The sequence below is a fragment of the Dermacentor albipictus genome, chromosome 1 (genome assembly GCF_038994185.2).
Source record: "Dermacentor albipictus isolate Rhodes 1998 colony chromosome 1, USDA_Dalb.pri_finalv2, whole genome shotgun sequence".
In the NCBI taxonomy this organism is placed as follows: domain Eukaryota; kingdom Metazoa; phylum Arthropoda; class Arachnida; order Ixodida; family Ixodidae; genus Dermacentor; species Dermacentor albipictus.
Window position 1 is genome coordinate 332084957 of NC_091821.1, and position 23020 is coordinate 332107976.

General features: G+C 47.7%; 1 pseudogene; it reads right to left on the reverse strand.

Annotated features, from left to right (window-relative positions):
- The window catches only part of LOC135910243 ((3R)-3-hydroxyacyl-CoA dehydrogenase-like), a 31458-nt pseudogene extending 8665 nt beyond the window's left edge, over positions 1 to 22793 (reverse strand).
- Positions 22794 to 23020: the final 227 nt, after the last annotated feature.

The following is a 23020-nucleotide window of genomic DNA, read 5'->3' on the forward strand; positions in this document are numbered from 1 at the left end:
ACAGGCTTGCTACGGCCAGGGACTTTTTCACGGCTTGGGTTATTCCTGCTGACGCTTTAGGGCGATGCTTAAGAGGATTTCTTTCGGGGGGGGGGGGGGGGGAGGGAGAAGAGAGTACTAGATGCAAAAAACTACGGTGAGAGTAGCATACGTATGTAAATATATATGTATATAATCATATCACCAGAAGCCAACAAACAAAGACACCAAGGACAACACAGGGTATATGACTTGTGCTTACGAATTGAAATTAAAAAAATAGATATTAATGGAATTGAAAATGGATTATTGATGCCTTCAGATAGCACGTATGGGTTTATTGATCAGTTTCCTTCACCCTAAAAAGATAACTCGTGTCAACTGCGGCAGAAAGGATGTTCCACATCCGCCGCCAAAGTTTGTGAGTGGTGGCGCTGGCTTACACTCCCAGGGTTAGTTCTAGTAGCAATACATAAATGGCCGGCGCTGGGTGCACGCGCGTGGCAGCAGACGTCCCCAAGTGGAGTCCGCTGCTGCCATGCATGATGACGTCACAAAAAGAACACTTAGTAAAAAATACATGAAATGCTAACGTTATCGTTTTGTTGTTAAATACACTACGCCTAAATAAATAAAGCATTTATTTTGTGCTGCGTTTTAAAACCGAAAATGACTGTCGGCGGCTACACACGCGTGCACGCAGTGGGAGGACCGTTGCGATTCCTTGTGGCTGTGTGGTGTGTACTGAAGTATTGAATCACTGTGTAATATCGGCGAGTACGAATAACGTTGCCGTTACGAAGCTACAGAAGCTTCGAACGAACTGTGCTACACCCACGAAACAGCACGACATGTCGCATCATTTGGACTGTCGGTTTCGAAGAGTCGTGGTAGCACAGCGCCGACTGCATATGGTGCCGACACGGATCATGCATATTGCAGGGTGTGTCGTATGTAGCGATTCTTTAAGTTGTGTGTACGTCTTCTGGCAAAGTCGGATGCCTGTTTGGCCTTGGACACCACGTCGACACACTGCTGTCGAGCTCGAAAACGCAGAAGTGGTGCGCGTCGGCATTGACGTCGATGTAGGGTGCATACACATTTCCAAATCGCTGTGCAAAGTAAGGGCGCCTTTTGTCGATGAGCAAAGTGCATTCAAACATTTCGCGTCGCCTTACGCACGCAGAAGCCTAGTAACGAAAGCCTGGACGTGAAACGTGAATCTAACAGAAAGGCCTGTTCCCGCCTGAAGGCAATGTCAGCAAGTGGGCAGAACTCTGCCCAAGACCACACTACCAACCATAAACGCGCTCCAAGGCATAAAGAAACGAGCTGCTCCAGCGTTGCACCCAAGTGTGGCTCGAGATCGCAAGCTCGAACACCATCCGGTTCTTCCAGCGCAACTAACTAGAACAGCATTCTATCGCACAACACAGTAAGAAACCGTAAAATTGTGTTTTAGCTAAGCTGAAAAGCTGAAGCAGCTCCAGCAGCGCGCGCGAAACTATAAACCGGACACTGTAGGGGTTGGAGGACGGGACTTCGGGATGAAAAACCCAAACTTGGGGGTGTTTATTCTACATTCTATACAGGGAGGGGAGCGTCAGGTAACATTCGTACTGTCATTACGGGCCGGCAGCAACTCGGACGCTGCGGCCCGCGGCAAGAAGTTCGAGAGAGGTGAAACAGGGAAACAGGGCATGTCCCAGCATCCTCAGGTCTCTCTGGAAGGCTTCTTATAAGCCCTTCGAGCACTGCAAGTCACGTCATGTTTGACCAATGGGAGAGTCCACTCCGATGACGCCACTTGCAGCCAATGGTAGGCGCCCGTGTCGTGGTGTCACACCTGGCGGGGCTCTCTGCTGTCTTGCCTCGCAGACTGGCAATCCACTTGTAGGCTGGAGAAGGAGCGGGGTCACACCTGGCGGGGCTCTCTGCTGTCTTGCCTCGCAGACTGGCAATCCACTTGTAGGCTGGAGAAGGAGCGGGGGGGGGGGGGGCGCCCGTGCACCTGCTTCATTGTCGGATGCCCACCTGCTCCCGGTGACTCGGCTCCGCAGTGGTGGCAAATGCCTTCTTCAAAGACGAAGGGGGTCGATTGCGCTCCATTGTCCCAGGCCCCCTTCTAATCCCGGCGACGCACGAACTTGTTGCCTTAAACTTGTTTGCTCGGCCGCTTCTCTGGAATGCGCTTTCCTGCTTCTGCATTCCTCAATTAGCTGTGCTGCCACTCGAAGCGGTTTGGGGAACTCGAAGTAGCCTCAGGAACCAGCTCCATATCTAACAGCTCGTCCTCGCCCCGGTTGTTCTGAATGGCCGGTGAACTCAATTCGCTGGCCAGGAGGAACGCTGAAAGAAGCTGCAGGGTACTGGGGTCGAGCCTCGTTTGACGAACTTCGGGATCCTAGGCCCTGGAGAACAAACGTCAAACAAACAAAACAGCACAGCGCTGCACCACGCGTAAGCGCAGGCTCTTCACCCCTGACTCGCCAGACTATTACTGAGTCAAAATCAACCCTGATCTTTTAGTTCCCCAATTTTGACAACAGTTCCAACCACCCTTCCAAACAGCTATCCATTTCTCCTCGATTGCCGACAAGACCAGAGTACTATTGTTGTTGCAAAACAAAAGGGTCGTCGACGATGCCAACAACAAATGAAAACAGCCGAACATAACTTAAGTGGCCTAACTACACGAACAGCATGTTTCCAATCTATCGCAGTGGCGTACTTATCGCACGTAATGGTGCCACTGAACAATCTGGTCAACCTCACAAGTACGTAATCACAAGTGCACCAGCCTTGTGGTCACTAAACAGAACGCGTACTTGCATTGTAGGCAAACTTTTCACTTACGCTTACTCACGTTATTTCCCTGAAGGTCCTACAGGACACGTGACGTAAACGAACAATTAAACTTGCGGGACTTACACACTCCGCAGAACCCTTAAAATAATGCGTCTTCTACTAACTCTTTCCACGCACGCTCAGTAAAGAAGTCAGAATACGGCTGCCCTCCACACACACTAGCAACCCAGTCATAAAGTCTGCTTCCTTCCGTCCACACAGGACACGCGCTAATGGAACTAAGAACGCTTCGCCGTGCAAATCATGCACTCACTGAAAACCTACGCGCTTAACCTTGCAAAATTCAAAAATACTTAAAAAGAAAGAAGGTTAAATAACACACGCGCTTTACCATAGGCCTCTGAACGATAACCTTGACCCTCAGGTTACTTACACACACAAAAAGAAAGCCTATCTACTTATTAATGAGCATCTCGCGAGACTACACGTTTACTTAAAACGCATCTTTCAAATCTCGAGCTTCTCAAACGAAAACACAAAGCTCAAACCTTACACCTTGAAAGAAATCCTAGTCTCAAATCGCGAAAACTTTCCGATGCTAAAAAATAAAACAAAATAACATTTCACTTCTGCGGAAGCTCTCTTGGCTTCCCGTTCCCGATTGCTTACGACTGACTCATACTCTGAGCCGTCCTCGCGGTCGTCGCGGCTTGAAAGCTACTCTGGCTGCCGAGAGACAACAAAAGGGCTGACTAACTATCAGCTCCCCCAAGACGTTACGGTCTCCTGCCAATTTGCGTCCTCGCGCCCCGCTTTCAACACAAACTCGATTGACCGCGTCGCTACTCCCCACCTGGTCTCGTCCTGCCACCTTGCGTTTCTTCGAACTGCACGCTGAGCTATAAGAAGAACTACGGAACGACGAGGAGCTTAACTGCCCCGTGCCCTTTGTCCGCGTCCGCGCAGAACATTCTTCGCGGTCCCCCTTTGACCTGTGGCTCGACCATTTTGGATGCGTCAACATCGTCCTAGACGACCGCACCTTCTTCCTCGCGCCCTGCCCTTTTGGGTTTCTCGCCATCTTTGGCGGCGCTACATTAATTACCGACTTTCGGTCTCTACCGCGCTTCTTTTTACGGCGCTTTCTCTTTGCACTTGCTTTCATGTCGCCTCGTGCCTCGTGCTGGCCGGTACACATATCGTCGGCCCGGATCGGCCTCTTACCCGCACAGTCTGAGTGATTCTCACTTAATTCAACACTCTCTCTGCCTCGACTGGCGGACAGCCCAACCGACTCTGGCACAATGCAGCAGGCTTTACTCGAGTAAGACAACTCGCACTCTTGCGAACTGCCCTCTGCTACATTGCCCAGCTCACGCTGTGCATCGGCACACAGCCCGTCGGTATCGATCGCTGTCTCACGCGCACAGTCCGAATGATTATTAACTGAACCATCCCTCTCTAGGCTATCTAGACTGGCGGAGAGCCGCACCGATCCCTGAACAATGCAGTTGTTTTCTCGTGAGCTACGGAGCTCGCCACCCCGAGAACTATTCTCAACTGCATCGTCCAGCTCGCACTTCATTTCTGCACGCACATCTGGCCTGACATGGGTGCTCGCTTCTGTCGGGTCAGAAGTGCCCTTCTCTTCGCTAGCAACCTCGCTAACATTACCAGCGACGCACACGCTCGGTAACTGTGCCAATTTGTTCGCAGCTGGCCTAGCTGTCTCCACAGTCATCTGTTGGCACAGCACCTCGTCGCTCTCACTCTGGCCTTTAACGGCCTCTATTGCCACTAAGGCATCGTTAGCAGCTAGCCTTTTCCCTTCGCTTATGAATCGGCAGCCAATCTCACAGGCACTACTCTTTTCGTCGGCTTCTGGCGAAAATCCGCTAGACACTTGCTCATTCTTTCGTTCTGTACTACCTACAGAATTCACAGACAGCCGTTGTCTCTGTGCCAATAACTGATCACAATATTGTATCTCTTTGATCAGTGCTGCCTTCTCTCTCTCATACTTTTCCTCTTGCTCAAGCTTACGTTGATTCTCTCGTTCGCGTGCCTTCTCACGTTCGTGACGCTGACACCTAAGAGTAAGTTCTTGAAGCTCCTGCTTCCGTTCATTCTCGCGTTCTTCACGCTTAAGCTCACTCCTAAGTTCACGACGCGCTCGCAAACGTACACGACGCTCTCGCTCCCGTGGCTCCTGTATCACTTCCCAAGCAAGCTCAATGCTTTTCTCATCATTGCCACTATCTTGAATCGCCTTTATGATAGCTGGCGTTTTCATCCGTTCGTCCGCCTCAACTCCCAAATCGTCGCACACCAACAACAAGTCTAACCTCGTCAACCTTCTAACATCCATGGCAGCTGTCCCGACAGGTGGTTAAAACTGTTTTCCTTAATTAATTTGTGCAAACACACAATGCAACAAATTCCCGATTCCCAGAACTATCAAAATTGAACACACAACCTTTGAGTCTGGCGAATCATAAGGAAAAAAACCACGCGCTCACCTACGGTTGCAGCACCCTGCCATCCGGTTCGCTTGTCCGCTGTTCCCGGTTCCTTCCGGACTCCCTGGGTCGCAGGCTCGCTCCTTCTTCGATACTCCCAGTTTCTTCGGACCTCTTTCGACGAAGGCTCACTCTTCTTCGCTCTTCCCGGTTCCTTACGATCTCTCTCGACGAAGGTTGATTCGTAGCGCTGCCACCAGCTGATGCATTCGGAGGCGATCCCTCCGCTGCCACCAGATGTAGGGGTTGGAGGACGGGACTTCGGGATGAAAAACCCAAACTTGGGGGTGTTTATTCTACATTCTATACAGGGAGGGGAGCGTCAGGTAACATTCGTACTGTCATTACGGGCCGGCAGCAACTCGGACGCTGCGGCCCGCGGCAAGAAGTTCGAGAGAGGTGAAACAGGGAAACAGGGCATGTCCCAGCATCCTCAGGTCTCTCTGGAAGGCTTCTTATAAGCCCTTCGAGCACTGCAAGTCACGTCATGTTTGACCAATGGGAGAGTCCACTCCGATGACGCCACTTGCAGCCAATGGTAGGCGCCCGTGTCGTGGTGTCACACCTGGCGGGGCTCTCTGCTGTCTTGCCTCGCAGACTGGCAATCCACTTGTAGGCTGGAGAAGGAGCGGGGTCACACCTGGCGGGGCTCTCTGCTGTCTTTCCTCGCAGACTGGCAATCCACTTGTAGGCTGGAGAAGGAGCGGGGGGGGGCGCCCGTGCACCTGCTTCATTGTCGGATGCCCACCTGCTCCCGGTGACTCGGCTCCGCAGTGGTGGCAAATGCCTTCTTCAAAGACGAAGGGGGTCGATTGCGCTCCATTGTCCCAGGCCCCCTTCTAATCCCGGCGACGCACGAACTTGTTGCCTTAAACTTGTTTGCTCGGCCGCTTCTCTGGAATGCGCTTTCCTGCTTCTGCATTCCTCAATTAGCTGTGCTGCCACTCGAAGCGGTTTGGGGAACTCGAAGTAGCCTCAGGAACCAGCTCCATATCTAACAACACTCTAAGAACAGTTTACACCCTTTGGCTTGCCCCTTCTGCCACACAAAAATAATCGTCATCTGCCTTGATGAGTTTCCTTTCTTTATCGCTGCGAGCCCGGAACTTTCCAGTAAGAAACGGCACGCGCGTTATCAGCATAGAACAGTTTACACCCTTTGGAGTGCCTCTTCTGATAACGCGCGTGCCGTTCGTCACTGGAAAGTTCCGGGCTTGCAGCGATAAAGAAAGGAAACGCATCAAGGCAGATGACGATTATTTTTGTGTGGCAGAAGGGGCAAGCTAAAGGGTGTAAACTGTTCTTAGAGTGGAACACGCCATACTTGTTTAAACAACGTCATCATAACTGTGACGTCACTTCCGTGCGTGGCAGCAGCGTTTTAGTATGGCATTTCGCTTCTACCACGCGCGTGTCACCAGTTAAGGCCTACATAAATACCCCAGAAAGTGGATGGGGGAGACGGCGCCACGGTAGCTAAATTGGTAGAGCATCGCACGGGTAACGCGAAGACGTGGGATCGTTCCCCACTTGCGGCAAGTTGCTTTTTCATCCACTTTAGATTCCATTAATTTATAATTTCTTTATTTGAGTTAGTAAGTACAAGTAATTTCCTCTGTGTTGTCCTTGGTGCCTTTCTGTATTGGTTTCTTATGATATGACATGATTAATAAACATTAGGCCCCTTGGTATTCTGAAGCGAGCAAAAGACACGACACGAGAGCAGCAGAAAGCGTTGACAGCGTTTTTCAAACAGAGCAGCACAGGCGATCTCAAGCTCGCTCCTCACCGGAAGCTAGCCATGTACGATGCACGGGATTGGCTGGAGTGGACATGCTGAGCAGGAACCCTGCGGCGTTGGCCCTGAGGGCCCGATCGAAGGTGTTTGCACACAAAGGTGTACATGCCACGCCAATAAAACCTGAAGTGAAGCCGGCCGGGTGTACGTCTTGAAGACACCCGCATGTGCACTCTGTGAATCAGTGTGCAGGCAGAACGCATTTCACCACGAAGATGTCGAGGTATGACCAGCGACCACTTGCGAACGTCAGAGACGTAATTCCGGCGATACAGAAGTCCATCCCGAATTCCGAAGTGAGAAGCTTCATGGCGCAAAGCTCTAGAAGGTGGATTAAGAGTCAACGGGTTTGAAAAAGAAGCGTATAAGAGGGTTAATCCAGGCATCCTTGCGTTGCTACGAAGCCATGTCACAGCACGTTGGAAACGAAAGTACTTCGTCAATGGGAGACAGGCAGGCAGCGCTTTCGGTTGACACGGGCGAACGGGAGAGCGCGTCGGCATCGGTGTGGCGGCGGCCAGACCTGTAGACAACGCGCACGTTGAAATCTTGCAACTGAAAAAGCCCGGCCTGAGGGATTCTTCAACGTGGACAGCCAACAAAGCGCATGGTGGTCTGTAATTACGTCGGAGGGGCGGCCGTAGAAATAGAGTCGAAATTTACGAAGTGCCCAGATTAGGGCCAAACATTCCTTCTTCGTAACGGAATAATTCATCTCAGCTTTGGTGAGGGCGCGGCTTGCGAAGCAACGATGTATTTGTCGAGTACAGATTTACGCTGCGCGACCACAGCGCCGAGTGCAACACCACTGGCGTCGGTGTGTACCTCGGTTGGAGCTGCAGGGTCAAAGGGACGCAGTATCGGCAGCGAGATTAATATACGGCGCTACTCATGGAAGGCATCGTCCCAAGCGGGCGACCAGGCGTAATTGGGGGAAGAGCGGTATTGGAAGCAAAATTACAAATGAAGTGGCGAAAGTAGGAACAGGGGTCAAGGATGCTGCGAAGTTCTTTTACGGAGGAAGATTTGCGAAAGTCAGCCACTGCACGGATCTTGGTGCATGGCGTTAGGAAGAATATCCTCTTTTGATGCTACATGACCAAGGATGGTGAGCTGACTTGCGCCTAATTGGTATTTCTTCAGGTTGAGTTGAAGGCCGGAGTCACTTAGCCACTGTAACACTTCCTCTAGCCTACAGCGATGGGCGGAAAAATCGGGCGAGAAAGTAACCACATCAGCTAAGTAGCAGAGGCATGTTTTTCACATGAGATCACGCAAAAGGTTGTCCGTCATACGCTCGAATGTTGTGGGGGCGTTGCAAAGCCCGAAAGGTATGACACGAATTTCATATAGGCCATCTGGTGTTACAAAGGCCATTTTAGGTTGGTATTCTGGTGCCATGGGGACTTGCCAATAGCCTCTGCGTAAATCGATAGAAGAGAATAACTCCACGCCTTGGAGGCAGTCAAGGGCATCGTCAGTTCTCTGCAGAGGGTAAACATCTTTATGAATTATTTTTTAAGATGACGGTAATCTACACAGAATCGAATTGATCCATCTTTTTTCTTAACAAGAACTGGAGATGCACAGGGGCTATTTTAAGGCTGAGCACGTCAGTGACTTGGTCGTCGATAACACGGCGCTCTGTCGCGGATACGCGATATGATCTTTGTCGCAGTGGCGCAGTGGTACCCGTATCGAAGCGGTGACAAACAGTCGACGTGTGGCCCAAGGGAGCATGCTGGCAGTCTAAAGAAGAACGGAACTTCTCGAGAAGGCGTAGAAGCTGGGCCCGTTGGGTAATATTGAAAGTGTCTGCGATGGAGCCAACTAGGACATCGGGCGACATCGGCTCTTGCGCGGGCTTACAGGCCACTCCGGCGACCTCATGAGTGGAGATGTAACCAGTTGGCATGTCAATGATGGCAGCAGGCTCGACACACTCGACGCGGACAACGCACTCCCCACGAAGCAGAGTAAGGAGACATGACAATTGGTTGGAAACGAACAATCTGCTGACGCCGGCATGAACTTCTAAATGAGTGAAAGGCAGTGGGGAACATTTGCAACGAACGAAAATGGCAGATATTGCTCAAAGTGCGCTGGCATCAGCAACAATGTTGTGTGACACCGTGTCAAGGACGGATGAGTGCGGTGAAATTGCACGTCTACGGCAACAAATACTTTGTCTTCAGCTTCACGAGCGTCAACAAGCGGGGCGTCGCAGAGAGCTTGAAAGACCAAGAGGCCTTGTTCCTTTCATGGGTGGCGCAGTTCCTGCCTCTGGAACTGCGGCGATTAATTTTCCTGTTCCAGCGTAGAGGGACGACGACGCATCGGCGAAAGCGAGAGGCGGCGAGGTGAACAAGAGGCCGGTGGTCAACAAGAGGCCGGTGGTCAACAAGAGGCCGGTGGTCAACATGAGGCCGGTTTTTTTTATCCACAAGGACATAAAGAATTAGGCAAAAAAAAACAGGAATGGGTCAGCCTCGATGCACAGAATTTATCAGGAGATCTACGATTCCCACTGCAACTTTTCCGGTGGCATTCCAGACCACACCCACATAATTTCGCAATGGCCCAAGAAAAAGAATACATTAAATATCAAGAACAAAAATGACTGGAAGACCACCATGGCTAGCACAGACCTGAAAACTCAATGGAAGATCATCAACGCTCCGCTGGAGGCCGCCTCCATTCACGGGACCGAGGTCATCTCCAGTGCATGAGTGAAGGCATGTAGCCGACCCCCGCTAATCTTTCCTAATTTTGGAAATAGAAGTTGTACTCTCTTTCTCTAGCTTCTTACCGCATATTGAGAAAGTTGTCACCGACTGGTTTCATCAAGTCGATTTTTGGTTCAGGACCTTCAACGTTCATGAAGAGGTCGCGATACCCTTCATTATGTCCAAGCTTTCTGCTAAGAATTTCACATGGATGTGCCACCACACAAAGATGGCCAATATCAGTACTTGGGCTGACGTGAAGGCAGCATTGCGCCGCCGTTGTAATACGGACTGTGATGTAACCTCTAAGCAGTGAATGTTTGGAGCTACAGAGCGAGCTGGATAGTCGTGTTCAGACTTCGCATACCGCATGTTGGACCTCCTGGAACAATGTAATTATCCAGTATTGCAACAGGAGAAGCGTCAGGCCATCATGGCTACGCTTTCAGCCAAGGCCAAGAAACACTTCTTTGAGAACTGGGGTATAAAGTTTGTAAACAGAGATAAGGTGCCTCAGAAAGGCTGGCCTTTCTGAGGCACCTATTTGCAAACTGTTTACAAACTGTTTGCAAACTTTATACCGCAGTGGGCTATTCCATCTGTTAGTCCCTTTCTTGATTTTGGACTTCTTTGAGAATAATTTTAAGAACCTGGAATACACGGCAAACTCTTTTCTACGCTTCGACCAGATCACAAATTCCGAGGTACACGTTAAGGTTCTGGTTGTGCTTGAACCGCACACACCGCAGACCACGGAACGCCCCGTTTTGATAAAGCGTTCGCCTCCGAAGTCTATGCGGAATCGTCAGCGCAAGGAGAGCATATAGAGTCGAGTGGTTCCTCTGAGAATGAGGTACCACAGAGAAACCTGCGTCAAAAGGAACATGCGAACGTGAAGCCTCCAAGATGCCAAGAGAATACCTTCAGAATTCGTAAACTGTGCTTGAACCGCTCTAGACGTGGACACTTTATCACACAGTGTCATCCAGCAGTAAGTGCAGATTTTTTTCAGTAGATAGCGGAACTTAAGTCCACCAGTCCAAATGAGCAGGGAAATGATTAACTGGTGATGCCAATGCCCGCGAGCAGCATCATTGATTGAGCAGATGTCTTGTGCTACAGAAGGCGGGTATTTTTCTGTTCCTGTCATCATTAACGGACACATGTTTAAGGGCATCTTGGACTCAGGTGCTGTGAAAAGTTTGATTACTGCACCACTGGTTGAGAGACTCAAGCTGACCATTTGACCATCGTCCCTGCGTTTGGTAGGAGCAAGCAGCCATCACTTGCAAAGCTTAGGTCACTTCAAAACTGTTGAAACAGTCAACGGCCAAACATTACAGCATGAATTTGTCGTGGCTACGTGGTTACCTCATGAAGGAGTGCACCTAGGCGATGACTTCCTGCGGGCCTCAAGAGCCATGATCGTCTGGGATTCGCAAAGCTTTGCCATGTCTGTTCCTCATATGTTAGAAGAGGTCATTAGGAAGAATGCATTACCTGCTTTATCACGTAAGTTAGCTCCAGTGGACTGGCATCACATGTCCAGAGACGAGTTTTTTGTGGTGGTCATCACAGGGAAAAAGCTCTTGTGCGACCGTTATTCAATCATTGTGGAAGCCATGGTTACACATGCATCAGAAGAAGTAGTCAAGGTTTTGTCGACGAATTGTTCATCCCAAACCGTCGTGTTTCCATCTCAGATGGCAATTGGAGTCGTAGAAGAAGCAAGTGGAATAGAGTACGTTGAACTCTCTAGGGAACGTTCTCAACAGATCCTCCAAATTTTATGCCTGCCTTCTCTTGCGGATCTTGATTAACAACCAGCTTATGCAGTTGTTGACACACAGCATCGATCAATGCAAATTAGCGACATCTACTTTATCATTAGAACAACGTTATCCTCAAGTGAGCTGCAAGTCGTGAAGGAGTTTTTGGCGAAACATGCTGCTTGCGCAGTCCTCAGGAATGACACCTGCAATCAATGAATTGTGAAAAATAATGACAAGATATTTAGCCAGTATATCAGCATATCGGCGAAGAAAAATGTTTGATATGTTGTACGGACCAGGCCATGATTTTGCCTTATGGTCTAGTAACATTGATACAACACCAGATAATGATATTATATTGGTTTCAGTATAACTGTAATTATTCTGGCTTACAGGTTGGGACAGGTTAGGAAACACACTAAGAATGTACCCATTAAACTCCTGTGCAATAATTTGTTTATCAATGACAGCTACGCCATCGTGCACAATGTGATCGACCGGTTGCTTTCTTTTCGAAAGAAATTGGCAAATTTTTTGTGGAGAGCTACGAATGAAGCAAGGCAGTGCGTGGTTACATGCACCAGTGCTGCTTCGTGATTGCGTCCAAACTTTGGCCATGTACAGGCGATAAGAAGCAGTTACAAAGCCAACGGTGTTGCACGTGCAGTATGAGGTATATGCTATAGTAATTGCGCAATAATCTATGTAGCTGCGAGCAGAAAAAAATGAAAGAGAAAGAATTTGAGTTCCTTGGTTGCTAAAGCGCGAATAGAGCGTGAATATGTGGATACAACCAAGCCCGTATTAACAAAAATGTTCTTGCGCTAAATACGTTAGCAAGAACTGATGCGACAGCCACTCGTGATGTTGAACATATTAGTGAAAGCTTCCTATCAATTAAAAAGCGCACTTACAAAAAGAGACTAAATTTGGCTCTGAATTCGCGACATTACCAGAAAGATCATCACTGACTGTCGCGCCAATTACACTTACTCTTTAGAGGCGTAGGCCACCACTGAAGCACGAAACCCTGTCCCCGTTCGTCGTAGCCGTACACGCAACACTGGCAGTCAGCGTATAAATGGGCGACAGAGCAGGTGCTCGCATTGAGGTAAATATTTGACAGAGAGAGATACTTGCGCAACTTAATTTTTATCAACAGACGTAGAGAGAATCAAAGCAATTATTTCATCCCGCATTTAAAGCAGCTACAATAGCGCGTCGCACAGATGACATGGCAAACGGCATTCTTCTATAGCTTAAACGCGGCATCAAAGTGTATCAGAGCACCGATGGCACAAACACGTCGCTACAGGCTACATGCGGCGAACTCAAGAACATCGTCGGGTTATGTGACCTGTACGTCCCATCCGCGAAAAGCAGGCGTAAAAGACTCCACGCGTCCGCCACACACATGTTCACATCCATGTCCCGAACCCTTTGCCGATAGACACGCTAAACAAAAGACTCGGAATGCTGCGACGTAAATTGAGACAAGCGGGTCCTGGCCTAAGATTTAAGGCTTCCACGAGAATTGTAAGAGCTGCAATGGAGTACGCGAGTGGCAGTGTTAGACCCGTACCGATCATTACTAATAAATCAGGCGGAGTGAGCAAAGCCTCTTGCTGTGCGATTTATTTTTTCAAAATATCAGAACCAAGTCGGTTACCAGCTCGTTGCTCGTCAGGGCTGGCCTATCCAAACTTGCTGCACGTAAAAAAACAGTGAAGATTTTTTTTTTCAATTATACAATGCCATGTTAATATACCTCCCTGGGGCTTCCTGGCAGAGTCTCGCCTCGTATCGGTCACCCGTGCGTTGTCAAGCCTTAAATGCATTGGGTCGACTTTGTCAAACACTCGTTCCTAGTCAGAACAATAGTAAACTGGAATAAACTCAACGCAGATATATTTGATGCTACGAATTTTCTAACAATTTTTGAAAAGAAGTTGAAGTTTCTACTTGATTAATTTCGGAGTTCTATTGCCCTGCATGTATGCTGTTTATATGCCGTTAATGTCGTTGTATGTTGTAATTGCACTGTTTTACTTGCTGCTAGTTTGCTATTAGTTCCATATACCGTGTGTTGTTTGTATATTCAATATATGCCCCATGCTGTCCGCTATTCGTACGCTATCTGTGGCTTTGATTCCTTTAGCCGCTTGCATTTCGTGCTTGCTTATTTTTGTTCTTTTGTTTCTTGAATGAAAATAACCACTTTCTAACAGCCCTAGAGGACTCCCAGTATTTACAATAAATAAATAAAGAATCAGAAAAAATAATGAGATAGCAATGTTGCTTTGCAGCGAGAGTTTTTGTTGCTTGTTTAATAACTGTACAACCAGGCGCAGGTAGGCTACATATGAGCCAGCTGTTTCAATGCAGAGTTGAGAAATACGTACACACATGCCACAAACACGAACCTACTGACTCTACAAAAAAATTGTAGACAAGCGAAAAACAAGCTATGTCAAGAAAAGTGATCCACCTGTACCAGTGTTAAGCAAGAGTTCATGTGCACTGTACAATAAAAACGCTACTAGACGTGCAACAATGAATGTCATCGTTCAAGTGAGGCTAAGTAGTACTTGCAGCCGTAGCGAACGGTGCAGGTTACGCAACCGGCTATTGGAGGCACTCGAAGAATTCCAGAACACTAGTGTCTTTGTGTGATCAACAGGCAAGATTTCCTGGCGGTGTCCCGTCTCGCAATATATATATATATATATATATATATATATATATATATATATATATATATATATATATATATATATATATATATATATATATATATATATATATATATATATATATATGGAAGCGTCTGCATACCTTGACGGACAGACCGGGCAGCAGCCTTTTCAGCAAAGTTTTTGCCAATGGTGCCACTATGCCACAATAACCCAGAGCCACTGAAATAGGGTGTCGTGGCGCTTTTCCAGAGAATGATGAGTTACTTCCCTAATGTCAAACATTATCAGCTCGTATGTCCTGTCAAGTAATGCCTACTAGAGGTTGTGAGGAGCTGCTTTAGAGTCACAAAATACGACCCATTTCTGCGCCGGTTCATCACTGATGTAGTTCATAGAAGCACGGAGGGCTTCAAATTCAGCCGCCGTAGATGTGGTCCGTCCGTATAAACTACACATGCAGTCTCGGTATGTATGGTTCAGTAATAACAGCGTCAGTTACTCCATGGCCGTGGACGAATGACTGGCCTTGTTTGTAACAAAATAATTCCTTCATGGACTAGTTTGGCACATTGTTCTTGAAAACTGGCACATTGTTCTTGAAAACTCAGTTTGTGCAGCGCAAATAGACAGGACATAAAGGAGCACAAATGACGTAGACGGGATGCCGTGCCCGGCTTAAGCAGTGTCCATCTACGTCGTTTGGCTTCCTTTATGTCCTGTCTGGTCGCGGGATCGAATCCCGGCCGCGGCGGCCGCATTTCGATGGGGGCGAAATGCGAGAACGCCCGTGTACTTAGATTTAGGTGCACGTTAAAGAACCCCAGGTAGTCCAAATTTCCGGAGTCCTCCACTACGGCGTGCCTCATAATCAGAAAGTGGTTTTGGCACGTTAAAACCCATAATTTAATTTTTTTATGTCCTGTCTATTTGCGCAGCATGAACTCACTCGTTTGTAATTTAAGAAATAGCTAGGTTCACTCGAGGTTCACTTTACAACGGCGAGCAACCCGACACGGTGGTTTAGCTAGCGGCTGTGGTGTTGCGTTGCTAAGCACAAGAAAGCGGGATAAAATCCCGGCCACGGCGGCCGCATTTCGATGGGATCGAAATACAAAAACGCCAGTATCGCGTGCATTGGGGGCACGTGAAAGGACCCCTCATGGTCAAAATTAATCCGGAGTACTCCACTACGGCGTGCCTCATAATCAAGTCGTGGTTTTGGCACATAAGATTCCAGAAATTTTAACCGCGAGCGCCACCGTAGGTTGTCTAAGCATGATCTAGGCGCACCAAACGTGTCGGCCTTTTATCCACGACTCATCGTATATTCCAGCGTAGTCGCTGGTGCTGGAGTAGTTTCTATAAAGTACATCAGTATTCGCTTAGTACGTGCAATCTGATTACACAGCGATTATTTCACTAAAAAATCGGCGACAGCATTCGCGAAAGTTCCGATACAAGAAAGCGCGTCTCCAAGCGATAACTATGCGCGTCGACTTTTATACATGACTCGTCGAAGGTTCCAGTGTAATCGCTGAGGCCGCTTAGCTTACAGAAAGTATTACACAATTCGCATCGCGCATATATTAAGCTTATAAAAGAATCGCAAACTAAGACAATCGAAACAAGTGCGAACGACACTAAACCAAACAAACCGAAGAAGCGCGAGCGAGAGCTGACGAAAGCAGACGATAGTACGAAACGAGCGGTCCGGTTGAGACCAGATACGAGTACGCATCGAGCGCTCGGGCGGGTCCTCATTGAACCAGTCTCCCGCACGCACATCACTGAGATAGAGATTCTTGGTTTGGGAAGGAAAGACATGGGGTAAAGTGCAGCGCAGTAACTGTCTCTCAGATGAGGACACCTCAACCGCGCTGCACCAGAGGGAGAGGGAATTGAAAGAAGGGTGAAAGAGACGCGGCGGCGGCGGACAAAACGGCGTGCGCGGGCAAGTTCGTGACCTTCGCTTATGTGGCGCGGTGATGCGCCTAGTCATGATGACGCAGTGCTTCCTGCGCGGCGAGATCCGCGTCACACATTTGACGTACGTTGCCGTCGATCGCTAACGTACGTCAGATGTGTGACGCGGCTCTCGCCCCGCAGGAAGCACTCCGCCCTCATTGGCCTCCGCCGTTCGCGGCTCACGTCTTTCATCTGCCGCTCCGCGTTCGCTCTTTCATCTTTCACTGTTGTGCTCGTTCGCTCGGTTACGCCGCCGCCGACGCCGACGCTCGCCGCAAGAACGGGCTATTAAGATCTTCACTCTAAAACGGTCACTGGGGAAACATAAGCGATGTGCACGTGTCACTGCAGATGAGGGCTGATCCTTCTTGAAACGGTCGCTTGACGTCTCTCTGCCGGCAAGGATGCTAGGTGATGGTCGGGGATTTTCGAAAGGTGGCGAATATGGGCTCTGACATATCCCACAGCTACGCGCCTCTAGAGCAGAGGGTCTCTCGAGATGGCAATTTTAGCTAGTCTTGAGGTTCAGGCATGGCAAAACACTAAAAAACATCTGACAGCTCATTTTGAATAAGTTAAAATTGACAGGGTGTTCCACGTAACCTGAGCCAAACATTAAAAATATGTAACTGTCACGTAGCTGAACAGAACTAAGGTAATGTTATTTGCCGTCTCTTGGAGATACTCAGATTATTTTCTTCATTCCGCCTAATTAAAAAATTAGTAATAATTAATGAACTTCTCAAATATTATGATTAGATTAAAAGTGTCAATGAGAAAATTGTAGAGAAATATGAAAAACTGCAGATACAGCTTTCTGTTCCTTAATACGTGCTACATAAAACTGTTTCTACGAGCGTAAAAGAAGCCCGCAAACATACGCAAGATTGCCGCACGGCTGGCTGCTCGAGGCACTTTGTGTGTATTCACGGGCTGCATGGGGAGTTTTTTATGCTGCTCTACAATTTCCTAATTGACACTTTTCATTTAATTATAATCTTCGAGAAGTTCAATAATTATTTATGACTAATTACATAATTAGGCGGAATGAAAACAATAATCAGAGTATCTCCAAGCGATTGCAAAAAACATTAGTTCTGTCCAGCCACGTGACATTTGCATATCTTTAAACTCTGGCTGAAATTAGCTGGGACACCCTGTTTATACTGCAGGCTTAGACTGCACTAAAATACAATATGCTGCCAAAAGGATTGCGTAACGTTCTTCTGTCGTTGACATCAAATATGAGAGGCGGCAACGACTCCACACTCTGAGAGATTGGACAGCAAAGGCTGATGTCGATCCTAAGACTCAGCTGTACATTCATCAGTATGTATGTGTACTTGTTCATTATGATGGACATGAACATGGCATAGAGTCAACAATTACGTAAAAAGAGCGCTTACATCACCATCTGAAGTCTCACTATATCAAGACTTATTTGCAGCAGTGGGAAAAAGCCAAGAGGGTCGCCATGATTCAAAACTTCAGCGCACTTGGTCCGGAATTTAAATGATGGACTGTTGAGTAATCTCAAAAATGAGTCATGTCTTTTGAGTACGTCTGCTGAAACTCTCTATCATAGCCTCGAAGGGAAATACAAGAGAAGAGCGTATATGTTTCTCTGACTAGAAGCGCAGCTACATGTGGTTCGTGTGCTTCAGTCATTGCCAGACAGCCAGAGGTTATAGTTCATACTCTTCGGCTGACTCTCAAGCTTCGAGCATTTTTTTTATGCCAAGTGACTACCCCGCGTTCAGACGCGCACTGCTAAATGGCTGAAAGGTTTCACATCACCTATAGTCATTCTTTTTTTTATCGTTTGACGTTTTAACATCGTGGAGAAGTTGGCAACACACTGTACTTCTTGCCAACATGTCAAACCCGCAATAAGTAAAGCAACTAAGCAAACAAACGCTTGATCGTGGCTGCACTGACACAAGAATTACGATGAATTTGGCTCATTTGTGTATGTATCAGTAAGTGCAGCCTACGGTAAAAGATTTTTGTTATTGATAACAATCAAGAGTTGTTGCTTGCTTCAAGAGGCAGATGGACAAAATGACCTAATTTGCTAGAGATAAAGAGGGTGGTGACCTTGGGGACCCAGGAAGACCATACAGAAACCCACGGACCTTCAGAGAAGATGTCCGTGGGCCCCATTTTTTTACATTTGGTACATGCAGCCGAACAGACTTATGCTAGTACTAATTTTACTACCACCATAGGTCATCATATCTAACCTGAAAAAGCGTTTCAACAATGGCGTTTCAGCGTTAAGTTAGAAATCATTAGTAAGTCATTTCCCTCTGGCTGGTTGCCTTGTGTTTGCAATGATGTACGGTGAATTATGCCCTTACAACCAGCCCATCTGCTTGTCATCGGATTGTATGGCATTGTGTGGATTGTATGTATGGCAGTGGGATATTGGCATGACGGTGGGAAACAAAATTGCCAAGCTGATTAAAATGAAACTGCATTCGACGACATTCCCACTGCCATTTAGCGACGAGTGTTCTCTTTTACATTGTTTTTAACTCTACACTATGTGAAACGTTGAGGAGGGTCAAGAAACGGAACCGAAGCCACTTACAATCAGTTAAAGAGCCAGCTAATATTTAGTGTTCGAACAGGGCAGGCAGGGACAGGACTGATGAAAAGGACGTAGAAAAGTGTTCACATTTTGAATCCACCGGCTACTTCCAGAGTCGCTCCTGTCATGAAGGAACTATTCGGAGAGAAGAGAAACAGGTTGGCTTCAACCACTTCCTCCGGCTGGCATACTCTCCGCAGAGACGTCTGTTCGATGCAGGCTCTTTTTGGCTCTTCGAGCAGAACAACTATCATCGAAGTATGCGTCAGCGTGGTAACACGGCGTTACAGCGGATACCGTGCTGTGCCAATTCTTGAGCCACGGTCTTGGTCAGAGCCACGACGGCCCCCTTGGATGCTGTGTACACCACCAAGCCCGAGAGTCTGCTCTTGCCCAGGATGCTGGCGATGTTTACAATGACTCCCTCCGTGACACACGAGGTAATCATGGCACGTGCAGCGGCTCTTGTCACCAGAAACGTGCCCTGAGGAAAACAAAGGTGTGACGCAGGCGCAAATGACATCGTATTGCATATTACAGCGAAGCTGTTTATGGCTATGGTTCCGTGCATTTTTCATGTCCGTCAACAAATGTGTGTCAGCAAGAACCATCATCATCAGCAATGGCTCGCACCACTGCTTGCATGCTCGTCTTCTACAGCTGGCTCCGATGGCGCTCATCAAGCCAGCGTTCCTGTACTGCTCCTCCCTCTGCGAAGGCGCTGACGGCACTGGTCCACTGCCAGTCGATGCGACGATTTCGGTCTCAATTTCTCTGCCTCAATATGTGGCGAAATGAAACACGAATGTATAAAATAGATGTATAACACGAATGAACTCGGATGCATAAACGTAAGTGTGTGTGCGTACCTTTCGTCATGATGGCCACCGATCAAGACAAAAAATGTGTTCGTACCTTTATTCCAAATTTTGTGTCACCTCTTGGTCGTGTGCTACACAGCTTCGCTGGTCATCCACCTTCACAGAGTGGAATGACCGTGATTTTCTTGACAGCAAATAGTCACAAGTGTATTGACAGTGCATCGAACAAAGCTGCAATCAATTTCTGGTCATGTCAGTATTGCGGGAAACATTGAAGCCGAGAAGCTGGCTAGAAAGGCGTATGATTACGCTCTGGTCACGCTATCTCAACTTACAAGAGCTGTTGCTAACATTGGAAAAAAACAAGCATACAAGTCTATAACACAATTTCAGCAACTTTGTGAACTGTCTTGTGGACCCATATTCAAGTGGACCCCCATCTTCAGTTTCCGATCTCTGAACGTGCTGGCCGTGACACAGGCTCTGATTCATCGTATCAGGTTGGAAGTAGCGGATACAGGTAGCTTTTCGTATTGTATACGTCGTTGCCTTGTACGTCGTGCCTTGTTGCACGTGCTCTAGTTCACGTGAGAATGGGGAACATGTTCTCGTAAGCTCTGTTTAATTTGAACAGCAAACATGCACTTTAGGGACAAAAATTAATCGCCAAGATGATCGCCCTTTCCGCATAAAAAAGTTGCTCAGGCTATCGGAAAATGGGGCATTACAGCGATCAGCTCTGAAAGCTTTAATGACCTCTTTTAGTGAAAGTGGAATTTTCCTTGTCCTCGTTTACTGAAAGTGATAGTATACGTAAGTATCAAAACTTAGTATGTCTTTGTGTTTATTTCTTCGTTTCGTAGTATACGATTGACTTGATTTATTGATTTGTGTTTAATTGTTTGTGTGAGTTTGTGTGTAATTGATTGGTGTTTAATTTTCATTTGTGTTTAATTAAACATTATAATAATCCGCAAAAATGGAGACGTTAAAGATTTGAAAAATTATAGGCCCATTAGCTCAGTCTCAGTATTACATGAAATATTCATCAAAGCAATCTCCAATAGAATAAGGGCGACACTGGACTTTAGACAACTAAGGGAACAGGCTGGTTTCAGGAAAGGATACTTTACAATGGATCACATCCATGTCATTAATCAGGTAATCGAGAAATCCGCAGAGAACAATAAGCCTCTCTATATGGCTTTCATAGACTATGAAAAGGCATTCGATTCAGTAGAGATACCAGCAGTCATAGAGGCATTACGTAATCAAGGAGTACCCAGACCACTTACGTAAATACCTTGGAAACTATCTACACAGATTTCACAGCTACCTTAATTCTACACAAGAAAAGTAGGAAGGTACCTACAAAGAAAGGGGTCAGGCAGGGACATACAATCTCTCCAATGCTACGCACTGCGGGCTTGGAAGAAGTATTCAAGCTATTAAACTAGGAAGACTAGGAAGCTATTAAACTAGGAACAGAGAGAGTGTAAGAGTGGAGTTGAGGATTATTATGCAGAAGACAAAGATAATGATGAATAGATTGGGAGGGGAACAAGAGTTCAGGATCGCCAGTCAGCCTCTAGAGTTGTAGTGTCTCCTGAGTAGTGTCTCCTGTAGTGCCCCCTGAGCTGTAGTGTCTCTCTCCCCTTGTGTATGTCTTCGATGGTTTCTGTCGAATGGTCCTCGCGGAGCTTACGAAAAGTGCCCTACTCGGTTAGCGTTATTTTCCTGCCGTTCTTTTTACACGGCCCTGATTGTAGCATTGTATTCGACATGTAGGGATCGCTGCCTATATTTACGTTCGTGTTGGCCCATTTCGGTTTGGCTTTGTTCTTTATGAATGTCAGGTCCGGCTTAGTGTCTCTGTGGATGCTATTGCCCGTTCTGTTAAGGGTCTTGTGGGTTAGTTATTAGAGTGAGCTCCCCGTGCTGGGCGTCGTTCCACAGGTTGCGGCCTTTAACGTTCTCGATAGTGTAATCCCAGGCCGCGTGTGGTGCGTTAGTGTTGCCGACGATGATGAGTGCTTGTCTGCCCATTTGCGGAAAAGCGAGTGAAATTTTACCTTTTGTCGTGGTGGCTTGTATACGTTCAGAACGAACAGGCTCCCCTCTTTTTTGGGAGGAGGGTATGATTTCGAGTAAGATGTGGTCTATGTTTCGTACGCCGGCGTCGTATTCTACAGCCGCTATGTTTCGCTGTATCGGTGTGGTTACTGTGGCTTTTTCATAGAAAGTGCTATATGATTTTATATACTGGTAATATTGCGGTCCCACCAGTTTACTGGAGGGCGATTACGACCGGTGCCTGCTTGGTTTTTACAAATTGCTGCATGTTGTCCCTCTTATGGCGAAACCCACGACAATTCCACTGCCAAATCATGTACTCGTTACGCAGCGCCATGTTGGTTAGCCGAGTTCTCCATGCAGCGGTTCTGAGCCGCAGGTGGTCTGCTGTACGGCTTGCTCTATACCGATCTTGCTCCGACGGGTCGTGCGTCTTTCGACGCGTTTTCCAGCTGCGCTGCTCTACGCTCGAGGGCTTTGAACCGCTGCGACATTTCCGCTCGCATCTGCGCTATCTGCTATCTACTTGAGAACGGCGCGCACTAATTTTTTGCACTAATTGCTTCTGTAAACCTAAGAACATTTCCTGCAACATACAGCTTACTTCTCCAAGTGCAGGGTCGCTTTGCTCGTCTGCTTGCTCCTTTGGCCTTCTCTTATGCGGCGGCGTCTTCCAACTCGTCGGCGCGGGTACAGGCGTCGGCGGAGCTCGATTTGGGGTCGACACCCTACTCGCTTTAGGTGTGTTACGGTTCTTCTTTTGTTACGGGTCTTTTGCAGATTCATAGAGCTCTATTTGGTGTCGACGCCCTCCTCACTTTAGGCGTATTACAGGTTATCTTTTGTTACGGGTCTTTTGTAGATTCTTAAGTTTTGCATTTTGCACTTTAAGAGTATTTGTTCCCTCCCCTTAGCGTCGCGTTTTCTCGCGTTATTCGCTGTAACATGTCTGATCTGTGTTATTTCCTGTTCTAAGGCGGCTTCCGCGCGTGTAGGTAGCAGCCGTGCCAGAGACCACGCCTGCCCAACTCACCTGTGCCCGGGTTCCTGCCTTTCCTCGGGTGGATCGCGACGTTGATCTAGCGCTGGATCTCACTCCGATTATCGAACAGGTTCTGGACCGGGTCCTCGACCTGGACCTGGGACCGGGCCGTTCCCGACAGTTCTCTCCGCTATTGGATCTTGCCGTTGAGTGCGGGAGTTGGCCGACGTTCAGGAGGATATTGAGATGAAACTGAATGTTTATTTACATTATTTACAGTAATAACAC